This window comes from Sitodiplosis mosellana, unplaced genomic scaffold (genome assembly GCF_009176505.1).
Source record: "Sitodiplosis mosellana isolate CC-2019 unplaced genomic scaffold, AAFC_SMos_1.0 Smas_scaffold_6226, whole genome shotgun sequence".
In the NCBI taxonomy this organism is placed as follows: Eukaryota; Metazoa; Arthropoda; class Insecta; order Diptera; family Cecidomyiidae; genus Sitodiplosis; species Sitodiplosis mosellana.
Window position 1 is genome coordinate 16,010,220 of NW_022601467.1, and position 8,012 is coordinate 16,018,231.

Sequence of the window (8,012 nt, forward strand, 5' to 3'; positions counted from 1 at the left end):
AATGTGCGCGTCCATTCCGTTTCTTTTGATTCGCCATTCGAATTTCAGACGCCAAATCCATTCACTGCAACGATTTGATTTCAGATTAAGTGATATGCGATTTAAGCGATTGATTTAATTAAAAAAATTTAATTCTAAAGAAAGCGATTCAAAGATGTATGAAGCAACAATAACAACCGAATCAATCTTTCTCGTGTAATTATATTTTATTTAATTTGTGGTCAATTATGCCAATTGGTTGCGGTCGCTTTTTCTCCTCTAATTTTCTGCTGTTTGAGCGACTTAAATGAAATCATACAATGATTCCATTTCAAGCGATGCAATTCGCTGAATACGCACATCTATTGACATTTCGTCTCATTTTGTTTTCCGTATCCAATTACATTGCACGCCAATTCTGCAGAGTCGAGATTTTAAATGTGCCAATTATACAAAACACAGATCTGCTGTACATTTTTGGTCGCTTAAATGTAGTTTTGAGATGGTTTTCGCGCAAAACTTACAATATTTCACTGTTTCGGCGTCACTTGAAAAATGGCTTTGATGAAAAATCACAAACGAGTTATTGATGAAATTTATGTTCAACATTTGTATAAAATGACGATTATCAATGCTCAATTACGCTGGCATAATGTTGAATTAAGTCGTTTGTCGCTGTCGTCGCTGTGGATGTCGTCGACGTTGTCGGTGATGCAAAATTATGGAAATGACGGTAATGTGCTAGTACGATCGCACATTTTCAATAGAATTAACAGATGTATGGACTCAACATGGTACTCACATCGCAAAAACCCAAATAAAATTCCAACCGATAAATTTTATCATCTCTGTGATGTAGTTGCCGCTTCAAAAGTTCATTTATCTGCTCATGGCTCGTTGTGCGCCTTAAATTAATGTCATACAATGAACAACGAAGTTTGGCGATTTGAATTTATCTAGTTTTCAAGAAGAAAATTTTCCGCTATAATTGTCTCATTGTGTTTGACAGAGATAAGAAGGCTGGAGAGTATAAAAACGACGGATTGAAGTGAATATTTTTCGGATTTACGCGCCGCGGAAGTATTGCCGCTAATCTTTTATTGGTCGTTAGCGTTTGTTCCTCTCTCTCTCTCTCTCTCTCTCACCCATACACCCGCACACAGTGTTGCCCATAGATAACAGTAGCCTACCGATTACCATTATTTTCTTTTGCTTAAAGTCGTTTCCATTGCATATACGCAATGCAAACTAAAGGCTAACTATTATGCAAAACAAAAAAGAAGAAACAAATCACACCGACAAGAAGAGAGAGAAGAACTTGATTTGGAAATAGCCAACGAATTTATGCGAATAAATCCAATATAATTAACAGCAAGGTGAACGCAACAAATTACAAACCGTACGCCTCGCTTAGAATCCAACCGAATGCACTGCAATTTGTTCTAGTAAATTTATTGCAGGAATTAATTGCTGATGAGCTAAGTGCTTTGAACTTCGTTTCATTTGTTAAATACACCCCGAAATGTACTGGAATCATGTGGCAAGAGCGTATGCGAGCGCGAAAGCTACATCTGCTTTATACCAAAATTTATGGATATACGAATTGTGCGCAAAGATGCAGCCAAGGTAATATTTTTCAGCGGCAACCGTTTTTCGACATAATATTTCTTCGAATGAGGAGCATCAAACATATTGTTTGACAGTATTATCTCGATATTATAATCATCATTAGAAAATAAGGAACGAAGAAAAAATGAAGCGTATCTCTTTCTCTGTCGCTAGTTTCAAATGACGTCTTTTTTTTGGCGCAATATGTGGCCCAACAAGCCAACTGTGCATTTATCCGGTGCTCTGAAGTGTTGATTCTAATAATTATGCAAATTCACCAGAAGGTAACACATTTGTTCGGAAAACAGAATTGAAAGAAAAAAAAAATAAGAATATCCCGGCATAATGTAAGCGGGAATAGAATATTCTAGCTGAAAAGGTGATTGAGAAATGGGCTATCTATGTCAAGACCATTATGCCGCCAACGGAAGGGAGTGCAATGATATGGATTGAATCGAAGATGGAAAACATTTGGAATTGAAAAATAGAGCAAATGTTGCCGATTGAATGAAAAGATGTGTTCGACAGAAATTTTATTGAAAATTATATTTAATCGGGATTGAATGGGAGGGATGATGTGATATTCACCCTTGAAATCGTGCAAAAGATAATTTCACAAGTTTTCTCGAAAACTTTTTGCGGCTGGCGTAAGCAAGTGTTGTTCAAACGAACGAACGAACGAACGAAGGAACATTCTACATGAACTAGTTTGACATGTCAATGCTTACACAGTCTAGTTATGGTAATTAATGCTCGAGTCGATCAAGCAAGGAATGTCAAGAATGTGTACGCCATTCCAGTTATCGTTTCAAATTGTTTGAATATTCTCTTTCGACAACTATGCACCATTTATTCGCGCAACTGTGCGATTCAATGTGCGCCTTACAATCGTTCATCACATTTTAAAAATAGAGTTGTTTATTCGCGTCGAATGTATTCGAATTATTATCATGCGTATTAGAGAAAATGGTGAACAATTTTATTTTCAAATAAACGTACAACGTGTGAAATACGCTTATTATGGAACGTGGCTTATCGAACGGAGGATTTTTCTTCTCGCTCATCTTCGTCGTTCGCACAAAACGTTTTCAATTTGGAAACACTATGGATTCGATTGCCCATGAATGTGATGGAGGAGCGCGCATTTGCGCTCGCGACTTTTGGTAAAAACCGTTTTTATTCTCTTTGTTTTATTTTTTGTTGCTTTCTATAGTCATAGAACCCGACAAAGTCATTCTTTTTTTTTTGTTCTGAGTAGTATTTCGAGCCTACGTCATACGCGTATTTTTTCGATCACGCCAAAGAATCCGCATACAGTCCAATACACAAGTGTTTCGCACGTTGTGTTCATGTGTCGTACTTCGTCATTTCGATATTGTTATTTGTTGGTTTTCACCACCGTAAAACGTTATTTTTTGAATCGCAAGCAATTGTTTCAAGAATGTTTACACTTGACTGATTCAGTGCATAATTCCTTGTGTGCCGACTATTTTTGTTGTGGCCTTTTGTATTGGCCCTTTGTAGTTTGCGAATTGAAATCGAAAGAACGAACACAACAATTTTTTCTTCTCGGTTTATCATGGAATTTGTTCTCGGTCTTTTTCTCTTTTTGTGTGTGAGTGTGTGTATGTGTATGTGTTTGGCTTCGACAGTTTAACGCACACGTAATGGCATTCATCCGGTACATATTAGAGCGTATAAGCGAAGCATACCTTTGGAAATAAGTATCAAGTAATAATTACTTATTATCCAGCCACAGAGTCGACTAAAAGCTGAATGATTTTGACGTATTTCATTTTTTTTCGCTCTCTCTCTCTCTCTCTCTCTCTCTCTCTCTCTCTCTCTCTGTAATGAACAAAATACCCATAGCCATGTGTGGCATTGAATATAACGTACAGAAGAGGGAAAAAACTGAAACTAGACGACGACAGAACGAGAGAGAAAATACCATTGCCCAGTTGCTCATACTCTCTTTTTTTCCTGTACGACACGCATCAAAATAGCCATAGGGTATAAAAGATCTCTGCAATTGATACATAAAATTTGAATTTCATTAACATTCATTAGCCCAATATGCTCAGTTTCATTGAGACGAACGGCTATTTATTAAGTTCCCAAACAGAGGAAAAATGAGCAACCGAACGAAAAAGAAGAAGAAAAAAACGCGCGTAAACACACACAAAAACTGGCAACTGCAAAAGTAAAAGAAATTGTAAACAAGCACTCGCTCAAACTCTAGCTGATAGAACGACACATACACCAAAAAAAAAACCCGAAGAAATAACAGAAACGTTGATAGTATTTTAAGTGGCATTTAACCCGTTAACGAAAATATGTGTGGTGTTAGCATCTCAAGTTTATTCTCTCGATTTATGGCCTTCCAATGATAGGATCCGTTTCGTTTGTCACTCACTTTATTTCATATTTTCGCAAATCTTATGGTCAAGTTTGACAGCATTTACCGAAATAAATTCCATCGTATTGTTAACTCACATCGTAATTTATTCGTCAAAATGATCGAAACCGAAAAAAAACACACACATTTTTAGTTCCTGCTGAATAAATTAGAATGGCCAACGATTTAGCTGTTATTGTGGCTTTTTCTATACTATGTTGTATATATGAAGTTTAACTGTCGTTTAATTTTATTTATCCTTTTCGAATTTTTCCGCATTTCAGGGTAATTTTCATCGCTATCACTCTATACAACACGGCCAATAACCGTTAATATAGCCATTTACAATGGAACCGAATAAATTTTCCTGTTTTCGTTTTTTTTTCTCTTCCTTTTCTCACGTACATTTTTGTCCGTTTTGATGTTGCAACCCTTTAGAGCCAACTTGTTGAAGACTTCACACATCGTTGCGTAGCTACAGCATTAATTATAATCGTGAGGCAAACAAGAGTTATTCATCATAATTATGTAAAAGAATTTAATTAGGTAAAAAATAGATTCCGTGTGAAAAGGACTTTGCCGGAAGAACTCATTTGATATTTGGCACCAGCCTACACTCCGTCATACGAAGAGTACTCTTGGTTTGGTTGCTCGTATTAACATTTCAATGATCAGCATCTTTGAAGATTGTTCTAAAAATTATCAAGATGAATTGGGAAGACACTTTCGATTTTTATCTCTCAAACGACTGATGTTGATTTGATAGCTTGAATCGTGAAAATTGAATTGCATTCAGTAGACCGAAGATGCCAACCAACGTGAATAAGATAAGATTTATAACATTGATCAGTTCATAAACATTTCGACTCTTTTCTAAGTAGAAATGTTGTCAGCAATCTGTGTCAAACATTAAATAAAAAATTTATGGATGACTTTGGCACGAATACTGATTATCGCTTTTATTGATTTATGAATGGTTATAATAGCGAGGTGAACAAAGAAATGGAGATGTTTTGTTTTTTTCTTTCTTTGTTGGTTCTACTTACCCATATCAGTGTCATAATTTATGGAATTGGAGCAGTGCATTTCTTAAAATTGGAAGCAATTTGATTATTACCATATTTATTGTTGACAGTCGCTGGTTTTAATTTATTGTGTAGCTTTAATGCAATTTTAGCACAAAAAATGGTTTGTGAAATTGCATTTGCATTATTGTCGATTGTTTTGAAATTGTATGGGAGCAAATTCTGAGAAATGGTCATTCAAATCAGTTTTCTGATAGGAAATTCGCCATATATAAATTGAACACCCGTCCCGATTGTGTGATGTTGTTTAAGTTAGTGCAGCAATCGAGACACATTCTTTAAATAAATTTCTCTCAAAAATGGTTGATTTATTCTGCAGCAGCATCAGCATCAGTTGAATCAAAACATAAGCCGAAGCGAAACCATTTTTTTGGGTGATAATAAAGTCGCAGGTGGGTTTCATCAGTTCAATAATAAGTAATGAAGCTAATTTTTAGCAACATTTTTCATTTGAACGTAATAAAATTACGGTGAATAAATCTGTATTAGCAAAATCGATGGCCGAGTACAATCGGTCGTTTGTCGCCTGGGCATTTTTCTTTAAAATCTTAAAAATTAAAATTCCTCATTGACAATTTGCAGCATCACCCATAAAAAACATGTTCAACAAGAGCTCTGATGCTAATTACACGGTTGAGATTTTTCTCTATTTTGCCTATCTTTTCAACAAATTCAGTAAATTTTTTTTTAAGTATCATTGAAATTTGAAATAAATTAACTGATAGTTTAACCCTCGAATGCATCGATCGCTGTTTGACCTGGCATTTTCGAATTTTAATATTTTTGGAACACATACAAAAAGATTGAAATTATTTTACTTACTTTAGATTGAACTACATGCACTCGAGAGTCAAACTGTATGTTTCGATTTAGTCCCAACAACAATAAACTTATAATTATCATTTATGTTTTTATTAAATTGCAGAGAAGAATTATTTAAAATTTTTAAGAAATCTACGATTTGATAATAAAGAATGTCTACCCATCCAAGCAAATGTCAAAAATCTTGTTGTCGACATCGAATGCCAATATTATCACGAGATTAGCGAAACATAGCACCGGTTTTTTTTACAGCAGCCGATTGAGTGTTACGAACTGTCAAAAACTTTCAATATTTTACATTGTTCAAGTAGATTTGAATTGTTGTTGTTTTAAATAGAAATCACTGACAGTCAAAGAGAAAGAATGTTGTCATTGATTTTGGTTTGAAATAAACACTTTTGCAACTGAAACATCAATTTTGAAAGGATTTTTATCATTAAAAATAATTTATGTTGAAAATGAAATAAAAGCATTGTATTTTGTCTGAATAAATCCTTAAATAAAAACCACCATATATAAGTACCTATGCGATATTTGTTCTTAATATTTTTTCCAAACATCCAACTTTAAAGAAACAGACCCGAGTCAATTTGGATAATTAAATAATAGGAAAATAGATTCAATATCTTAGTTTTGGTCAACATCTTTGTTTGCTGCTAAACTAAATGTGAAACGAAAGAACACACGTCCATCAATTAAATTCAAACTGACCCCCGTCTCTAGAGTAATTGTACATCGGTGGCGGCAGTCCTATTTTACTTCCTGACTGAAAAGGACATCAGTTTAAGTAGAGCAAACATAACAGAAAACGGGAAATTATGTAGCATTTTTAATTGAATGATTATTATCAGAACTAAATGCAAATGAAGAGTGAAATGAATAAAATCAACCAAGTAAAACAATAATGAGGAAAATCAACCACCACTATTGTCGTCGTCATCGTCGTCATTGCCACCACTCATAGCATTTGCTTGTATAAAAACAGGACAGAAATGTGGAAACGACGAAGAAAAAATAGGAATTAATGGAATCAATTTCATGGGAAACAATTAAGCCGGAGCAATAAGAATGTAAAGGAATTATCCAATTGGTGGACACACACACACACAGCACAACGGCCAAATCGGATTTAACATGCTGTGCAAATGTTAAACGAAATATGTTTGGCAACTATTGAATGTACGTACAATTATGGTCGTTTGAAGGGTACTTGAATATATGCCGTTCGACTATAATCCACTTAACTGGACTAATTCCTTTACGCCCAGCTACTGCATTCCATTATTTATATGCAACGTATATTATAATTCGCTAATTAACAGTGTACATTGTTAAGGCCACAAACGGTAAAACGTTGGAAATTTTCCTGATTTTTGCTGATTTATTTCAATAGACCGTTTCACAATTCTTCAAATTTGCCACATCTCAGTAAGTATATTGATGTATTCAAAGAGAGAATTGATGCCACCGTAGGCAAAAAATGAGGACACTCGATATTTGTGGTTCGATAAAATGTTGCCAAATGCTTGAATTGTAAATTGCAGCAGAAAAGGAGATTCAAATTCAAGAGATCTCACGCGGTCAACGCCTTCTAATGTTTTGCGTTGGACGGTTTCTCCTGTGTATGTATATGTGTGATAAAAAAAAAAATCCGCATAATATTTATAGCATTTTATATTGAGTAAATTGAAGAAAAACCGTTTATTTAGTTGTGGTTTTCAGTTTGTTATGGTTGCTGGGGATGTTTTCTTCTCTTTTTTTTGCTTCGTTGAATGATGATGACTTGACTTTTCTGTCTTATCGGTTCTAATACAGAGAGCATCGAGAGAGCGAGAGAGAGCTGCCTTACACCCATTGCGAATAGATGTATCATCGTATAATTTACGGTACACGCGCGTATCCATTCGAAGCATACACATTCTTTGTTATTATTTTTCCAGTAGATTTATGTTAAAAGTCACCAAAAGATGTGCGGTTTTCGCATCTATTTTTTTTTCTCTTATTCGGCAATTGTCTCTGTTGCTACTGCTGCTGTTGAGTTTTGTTCATGTTTTGCTCTGTTCTCTCTTTCTATGTTTCTGCCTCTCGATTTCTCTCTCTCGTTCCCATAAGTATATCCGATG

At 34.9% G+C, this 8,012-nt stretch overlaps 1 long non-coding RNA gene across 1 annotated transcript; it reads left to right on the forward strand.

The window, feature by feature from the left end:
- Window positions 1-5,323: 5,323 nt before the first annotated feature.
- Window positions 5,324-6,413, forward strand: LOC129578232 (uncharacterized). The gene is made up of 3 exons (XR_008689083.1): window positions 5,324-5,459; window positions 5,650-5,742; window positions 5,993-6,413. It is a non-coding gene; the product is annotated as an uncharacterized LOC129578232 (long non-coding RNA).
- Window positions 6,414-8,012: the final 1,599 nt, after the last annotated feature.